Here is an 8257-nt window from a genome sequence, read left to right as displayed (position 1 = left end):
AACAGTGATGTGAAAAATCTAATTTATGTCATATCGTTTTAAAAAGAAAAACATCAGTTATCTTATATCATAAACAATAATATTGAGATCTAGTTATTTTAAACGAATGGCGATTGTCAGAGTTACACTGAAAGGATTAACTAATAAAAGAAATGGTTTTGAGTGCAAGTTAATATATAAACTTAACAGAATAATATTAATTCAGAATAAAAGTAACGAAATTATTAATTGTGAAATATATTTTAAATTATTAAATGAGTATCAATTAATGAGCACACAAAGTTTATTTCTTTTAGATTTTACCCTGTTGTACATCAAATTAAAATTCGTCAAATGTCATCTTAAAACAAGTTCATCCTTGAGTTCTTTTAATTTATTTCCTCCTAATGCATTCGTAATGTCTGGAAAGTAGCTCTCCAATATTTCAGAGCATTACTTGGAGTTTTTAATCCCACATAATAATGAGTATTTTAACATTTGTCTATTTTTTAAAATTAAAAGTTACGGAACGTCAAATTATTTATACAAAGGTTCAACTTTAATACTAAACTTTCAGCGTTTTTCAAAGTGAACTAAAACAAACCCAAACAAGAAGATTTTACAATTGTGGAGCTAGAAACTTTTACTAACGTTAATTTAAAGTGTCTAGTTTCACATATTGTACAGTTTTAAATATAAAGACCCATTAATTGAAGGGTCTTAATAAAATTAGAAGGAAATTGGAAACTAGAGCTTTTTATCTAAACCCAGTATAAAATGGCAGCTCGTTGAAATTAATTAAGTAAAATAGATCGTGATCAACCTTCAGCAGTTTAAAATTATTAAATGTAAAGTTACAGTAGCACTAGTAATTACAATAACGTTAAACAATAAAATGGCCAAAGCTTACCTGTGTTATTATATCAGATGTTCAAACTCCTGTCCCAGGACAGTTTGAAAATGCCCAAGCCTGTTGTAGAAACTTAAAAAGGCACGTTTTATGGATTTACGCTGGAGCATTTGAATTTCCACTACTATTCTGGCTCTAAGGTTATTAATGCACTGTAGCTTCGTTTTATAGACGTTGTTTAGAATGTAACCCCACACAAAGTAGTCAAGTGGAGATAGATCTGATGATCTTGGTGGCCAATCGATACTCCCTCTATCCAACAATTTGGAAAAATATTGTTTATATACTTCAGCACATGCAAGCCATAGTGTAGAGGTACTCCATCCTGATGGAACCAAAATTCATTACAGTTATTGTTTACTACTTGGATAGATAAACCTGATTTTGTAATATTTCCTGGTGTACCTCGGCATTAAAGTTTCTATCAATAAAAAAGGGTTCAACAAACTAATCTCTCACAACGCCAATAAAACGTTAAACGCCATTTAAAAATTTTTCAGGGTGCTGCTTATGTTGCTTTCTCATCCAATAAGCGTTAACATTAGCCCAATAAGGAACATTGTGTCTGTTAACGTTTCCGTGTAGTATTAAAGTTACTTCATCTGAGAAACCAATGTTGTTTATTCTAATTGTATTATTATAAATGTTCCGCATCATTATTTCACAAAATTCTACTCAGCGATGAAAATTTTCCTCAACTTAGCCGATGAACTAAACGAATTATGTACGCTTTAAAACCACTGGCATGTAAAACATTACAGACTGATGTTTGAGATTTACCTAATATTTGAGAAAAATGTTTTGTTGAGGCATGAGGATCTTCTTCAAAATACTGTAAAAATTTAAGTGAAATTGCTTTGTTTGTAACCGATTTCGGTTATCAAGGTTTCAGGCGGTCTTTAAACCTGCCTGTTTCCTTGAAATATTGGTTTGTTTTTAAACTCTTAATTTAGATACATGATTAATTGTGATGTGTCATTAAATAAGTTCATCACACGATCTCACCCGGTCAGATCTCTCGCATCATCAGGATCATAATACGATCTTGTTCACTTAAACACTCAATTTCAACGTAAAGTATCACAAAAACACGTCTTAACTTTATTAATTCCAACTAAAAACGGAACATGATACTGGACATCATCAAAACTGATGATAAGAAGGGCCTGTTCTGCAGTAAGTATTACATGTAAAACAGGTTTGAGTTGGCAAGGAAAGTGATTGTCTATTGACGTTTTTTACATTCTGAATGTGGATATTTCTGTTTTGCCTCAATTAATTGTTAATTTATTTCAATGAGCTACTATTTTGTACTGGGTTGAGATAGAAAGCTAAAGTTCCACTGTTCTTCTTCTTTTGTCAAGACCTCTTGAATGAGATCACTTAATGGGTCCTTATATTTAAAAATTTTGAGCTCCTTCAAAATCCCTTTTGTTTGGAAATGGGCAAAGTTGTAACAGTGACTAAAATGTTCCAAATAAACAAGTCCACAGTTCCATCCCTCTCTCTATCTTTATCCATCAAAACAAAGTGTATCTATACTTAACCCACACTCTGAATACCTGTGCAATGAGTCATTGGAAAAGACTTTCACGTTCAAGATTTCACGACTCTTTTGTTTTTGTATGTCTACCACAGTTTTGCAAATAGATTACAAACAATGGTGTGCATTATTTGCAACTATCCTTTGTTCGCAGAAACTATCCTTTATATACATCTTCCAAGGATTTATATTAAATTACAAAAAGAAATCTAAGTAAGGGTGTTAAGAAATCTATAACAAGAAATGTTTAATAACAGATTTCTTGATCTTAATATAGAATTAAGCGTAAAAAGAGTGTAAAACCATTATTTAAATACTATAATCGACACTGAGATGTACTCAAAAACGTTTGCAGCTCTATCTTCTTCATTTAATTGTTTGGCATAGTATCTCTGTTAATTGCTGCAAGCATTATTAATGAATATAACCTTATAATGAACAAAGTTTACTATAACACATTGATTAACACACAATGTGACAATTTCGGAAGCAATGTACAGTGCTGTATTACAGTAAGCATTAACCGGCGGCTGAACTTTACCCCAGTGTAATTACATGTTATGTTTAAAATAATATTCAATAAAACTTAATTTCTATACAAATTCTAATACATTGAATGTAACACTCTCTAATGTTAGAATATAAGGAAAATCCTTTATACGATTTTCTACAGTCACCTTAATTTGATAAAAGTCTACAGCAATGCAATACACTTTAAATAATGAACAGCAATTAAAACATTACTGTTTTTTTACTTTAATAGCTGTGTTTTCAATTAATAAAGCAATTAAAAAACGCTTCACATGTTTGATGATGTATAGGCTATAATAGGATTAAAATAGACCTTTACAAATATACACCATTTAGAAAACACATTTTCCTTTATCAGACATATTTGAATCTATGCATAGCTTAGTTTCGAAGCCTTTAGTCAAAAGAAGGAAAATAACAAAGTGAAGACCCATCCAAGTGCCATTTGATATAGAAATAATAAAATTTTCTCTGAAAACTAGATTCTTCCTGTTGAAGTTGCTGTTTTGGGGGTTCTTATTTCATTTAGAGTGTATATAAATTTCATGAAAATATATACACTGATTTGACATGAATAAAATGTAATACGTTACTTGTTTTGATTAATAAACCCAACGGACAAGTTTGGTTTGCGTTTAAGCAGTAATTTAATTTGTAAAAATGCTTTCAGGAAAACCTTATTTTATGTGAAAATATGAAAAATTCCTTATTGTGTCCTTAAAAATCTTCATTATCACATGGAGATTTTTAAAAGTATCTCGTAAATAAATAACGATTTTATAGCCTAAGTTTTAAACCTATGAAACTATGGAATTGGAGCAATGTCTTTACTAATTGAAAATAATAGCATGTTAATATTTGTGAAGGCAAGAATTCACTGATTAGCAAAATTAACACCTTTGAACGATAACACGATGTTTTCCAAACTTTGCTTCCATTTTCTCAAGTACGAGCTTCAATTCTTTTACGATGAAGATCTAGCGGTGAAATTTTGCACTAAGTAAAGATAATCTTTCCCAAAACTTTCTGCAACAGTTTTGATTCAACTTCCAACTAGTTTCATTTATAAGTCAATTTTCAGTTAAAACCTAAAAAATAAGTCAAACATTTTACCATACACATGCGCAATCTACACAAGTTCGAAAAAGTCTACACGTGGATAACAATATAATTAGTAGTATACTGTTGCTCTATCTAATTGAGGTTTTTACCACTATTCCCATTCAATACCTTTACATTTTAAGTGAAAATATTTTTCAGATATTGCGTCTGCATATCACCACTTGCAGATATGAGGACCTATGATTGTAACTCCTGACGTCCTACCCATACACTTAAACTGAATCGTTTCTAAATCACCTCTAATATTCGATCGTGACTACCTTCAAAATGCAGTGGATGGCTTTTACAACCGCCTAGGACATTGCCAGACGATGGGAGGGGAACATTTTGAACACTTACTTTGTTCACAGGTACTTAAAAATTGGTGTTTACTTGTAATACTTAATAATTTACATTGTTCAATTGTTTTAAAATTCAAATAGCTATAACTACTGAATGAATCCACCTTTTGAAGTCCGATGTGCAGCATTGTACTCTGCTAAGTAAGACCTTCAATTTGATACCAAACTTGACCTATGCTGCTATTTAAGAATTTTGTCTGACTCCTTGTGGACCGTCCCCCAAAGGGAATATCCGGTCGGTAATTGGGCAGATGTATGCGTTACTATCACCAGTAAGCACGTGTGAACCTTGGTATTTTTTTATATTGTGGTTTAAAAATTAAAAAAAGAGCTCCAGACTTAATTGACACCCTGTATATATATATATATATATATATATATATATATATATATGTGTGTGTGTGTGTGTATAGACTAAAGCGCAATTGGGATGAACAGTTTGGTGTAAATTCCAATTAATATGCAGTCTGACAGCACTTTTATGAACTACATCTCAATAATTGTGTATGTACATATTAAAATTAAAATTTAATAAAATACCGAAGCATATTAATAGATTTTTATGACCTGCATGTTACAAGACTGTTACCAAGGCTAACGGTAGTATAATTAGAACAAATTACCGTGTGTTAAATCAAGCAATCTTCGTAACAGTCATCCAAGAGTAATTTACCTTTCGTCCATCCGAGAGAATATAAAAACTTAGTTTTAAGTTATACGTGGGTTATATAATAAGCAATAGGTAGGTTTGTTCACTTCCTAGTAGTCTAGGAGCTGAGAGCCAATTAGTATTATATAGGACACATTCCTGTAATCGATAGAGAAATTCCTTTTATAGAAATCTGTCGTAAGCCACGTTAGTTTTGATGGAGGTTGAAATGAAAGGTAAGGAAATGGTTACCCTCCCAAATGTAATATATTTAATGATATCAGATAATATTTGTCTCCATTGAACACAAACTTTCAGACGCATAAATAATAATTATATCACCATTAAACAAATCGATAAAGACCCCCAATATACACCTTGTAAGGGTGATTTTAAATCGCCGCTTTCAGCTAAATAGACTATCTGTATATGGTTAGCTAACATAGCTAACGAGCATTTTACTTCTTAGGAGAATTCTTCTACCAAATATTAGAAAGCCGAGGTTGTGTGTTTATACAATGCAAAGTGGCCCTTAGCTCCGAGGCTGTAAAGTCCAGGTAATACCACCTGTATAGTTGTGTTATCTTTGTGAGTTAATGTTAGAGGTTGGCCGAGGAGAGTTCAGCTACGTTGTCCCTTCCATTCTCGTGTATAACACACAATATTATATCTATTTTCGTGATGTATTACTTGACACGTATGTCGTAGTTGTAAATACAGTTAATATGACATACTCCCGGTGCCTAACAGGAGGTGTGTGGAATTGAAATCGTAGTACTAATGGTTCATCAAACCATCTTTTTACCAAGCTTGTTTGTTGCAGATGTAAAGTTATATGAGTAGAAGTATTGTGTATCAAGAAAACATATTTTCATACAAAGAGAATATTATATTGCAACAACTTTCCACGGATGTTAATAATTTAATATGAGCCAGCTCTAACTTTTCATTTCTGCATATTAAATGTCAAAGTTAAGTGTGTGTCTGGAACTCTAAACTAGATTTCAAACTCAAGAAGTGTTTTAGAAACTTATATTGCTTGCTTTACTCTTCATAGCAATAATTAAACGAAAATAAGATTATAGAAAATGACATTAAAAGTGTTGATACTAAAAAGTGTAGAATAAACTATACCAACATTTATAAGTGAAATAAATAAAGAGACAATCGCTCTCCACCCACTTTTCAGAGTTGTACAGAAACAATATATTCTGAAAAATTTAAACCTTGAGTTTTATGATTAGGTTCTGTGATATGTTTATAACTCAAATATAAAATATAATACATGCAAAAAAACGGATGCTTATTACAAATGAAAAATTATTACGGTACAAAAACAAAACAGACAGTGGAATTCACATGAACAAGCGTGAGACAATATAGTTGTATTCAAGCAGAATGTTTTACCAATGGCTCTTCCATTTGCGGCCGATAGCTACTGAGGCGATGACATCAAATGTACGCTTCAATATCCACAATACATAAACAAACAGTTTTATACAAGTCAGCCATAAATCCCATTCCAGACAAATGCTTTCCCTTTATAAACGTAGAATAGGATATCCATATATTCAAGATAAAAACTCTCAAGCTATATATATATATATATATATATATATATATATATATATATATATATATAATATCGTTTTTATTCCTTACATTTATTTTTCTTTTTCAATAATTCAACAAATTCAATAATTATTAGTTCTTAGCGTCTAGTGTCGTAACTAACATGTGGACGCTGCCTTAGCACCTCCTGGAATAAGCACCCCCTAGACTCTGACGTCACGCATTTAGGGGTGCTTATTCAGTGCATGGACACGGTCACTGCACTGATTTAGCATCCTTCTGGATATTTTCTATCTTTCGTGTAAAAATATACTGTGTATCGAGGATCGGAGAATTCCTCAGTCATAAATTTTAAAGAATGAACCAATATTTCGTTTTCCTGTTTAAGCAATTTAACAGGTACATGAAAGCTGTTAAAGTTTTGATGAACCTTGATCAGTAATGTATTCTCTTTACGGAATAGATGTATTTGAATTTAATATATTTGGTATTTTTATAACTAAACATTCCTTTCAATTACGCAAAGCCGTTACGTCTTTTCAATTCGAATTTTGATTTGAGTTGTATTGTTTTGATCAATATATTTTTTTGAGGCATTTATAGTATTAGATCTTACATTTATACATATTATAACTTATAAAATGAGTTAATTGGCTCGATAGTGTTAAGCTGCACTCCTGTATTGCTGTAAGTATTGGAAAACAAAATAAAAAATGTAAAATTGGACAGATATTAAAGTAATTAATCTGATAGCTTGCAAACCACTATAACACTGTATAATTATTTATATTTTAAAAGGAACTACGATATAAACTATTTTCGACAAGCAAAGTCTAATTTGGGTATTTTTATGTTGGGTAACAGTATGTGTAGATCCTAGAGTTTCCAATGAAATTGGAAATTTCAAGTATTCGAGTGATAATAGTGTAGCGTTAACAGTAATAACAATGTATTGTACTATCTTGCTTTTAGTATATATATATATATATATATATATATATATATATATATATATATAGTGTATTATGGATGGTATTTTATCTTTGCTATAAAATTAAATGTTATGTACGAAATTATGAATATATGCACGTAAGGTACCCATAATTGGTATGTCGGAGCTTTGCGGCATGGAATAAATACCCCCTTATGCTAGTTAAGGGGGGGGGAGTAACACTAACGCAAGTAATCAGGTGTACCACTAATATCTAAATTTTCCGGTCCATGACGCTTTGAAACATGGCTTACGCAATTAAATTCTTGTAACTTTTGGACCTCCCTGTGGAGAGCCATCTTAAGTCAACAGATGTTAAAGTGATAGAAAAACTGAAATATTTCAAGACTTAATCAGGTAAGCTATGTTTTGACACTGTGTGAACAGGAAAACTTACGTTTTAGTTTTAAATAGTTTAATGTTTTTTTACCAGTTTTCATTTTAAGAATATGCAGGAACTCCTTATATTTCGGAGTTCAAACCCTACACAAAAGTAATGAAAACAGTAGAAAATTACACATACTTGAACAGGTACGTAACGGCGGATCATCAATAAACGTATGTAAAGAATTTTTATAACCTGTGTCTTGATAACAAAACAATATTCAAAACAAGTGTC

Source organism: Homalodisca vitripennis, chromosome X (assembly GCF_021130785.1).
Source record: "Homalodisca vitripennis isolate AUS2020 chromosome X, UT_GWSS_2.1, whole genome shotgun sequence".
Classification (NCBI taxonomy): domain Eukaryota; kingdom Metazoa; phylum Arthropoda; class Insecta; order Hemiptera; family Cicadellidae; genus Homalodisca; species Homalodisca vitripennis.
This window is presented reverse-complemented; position numbering follows the sequence as displayed.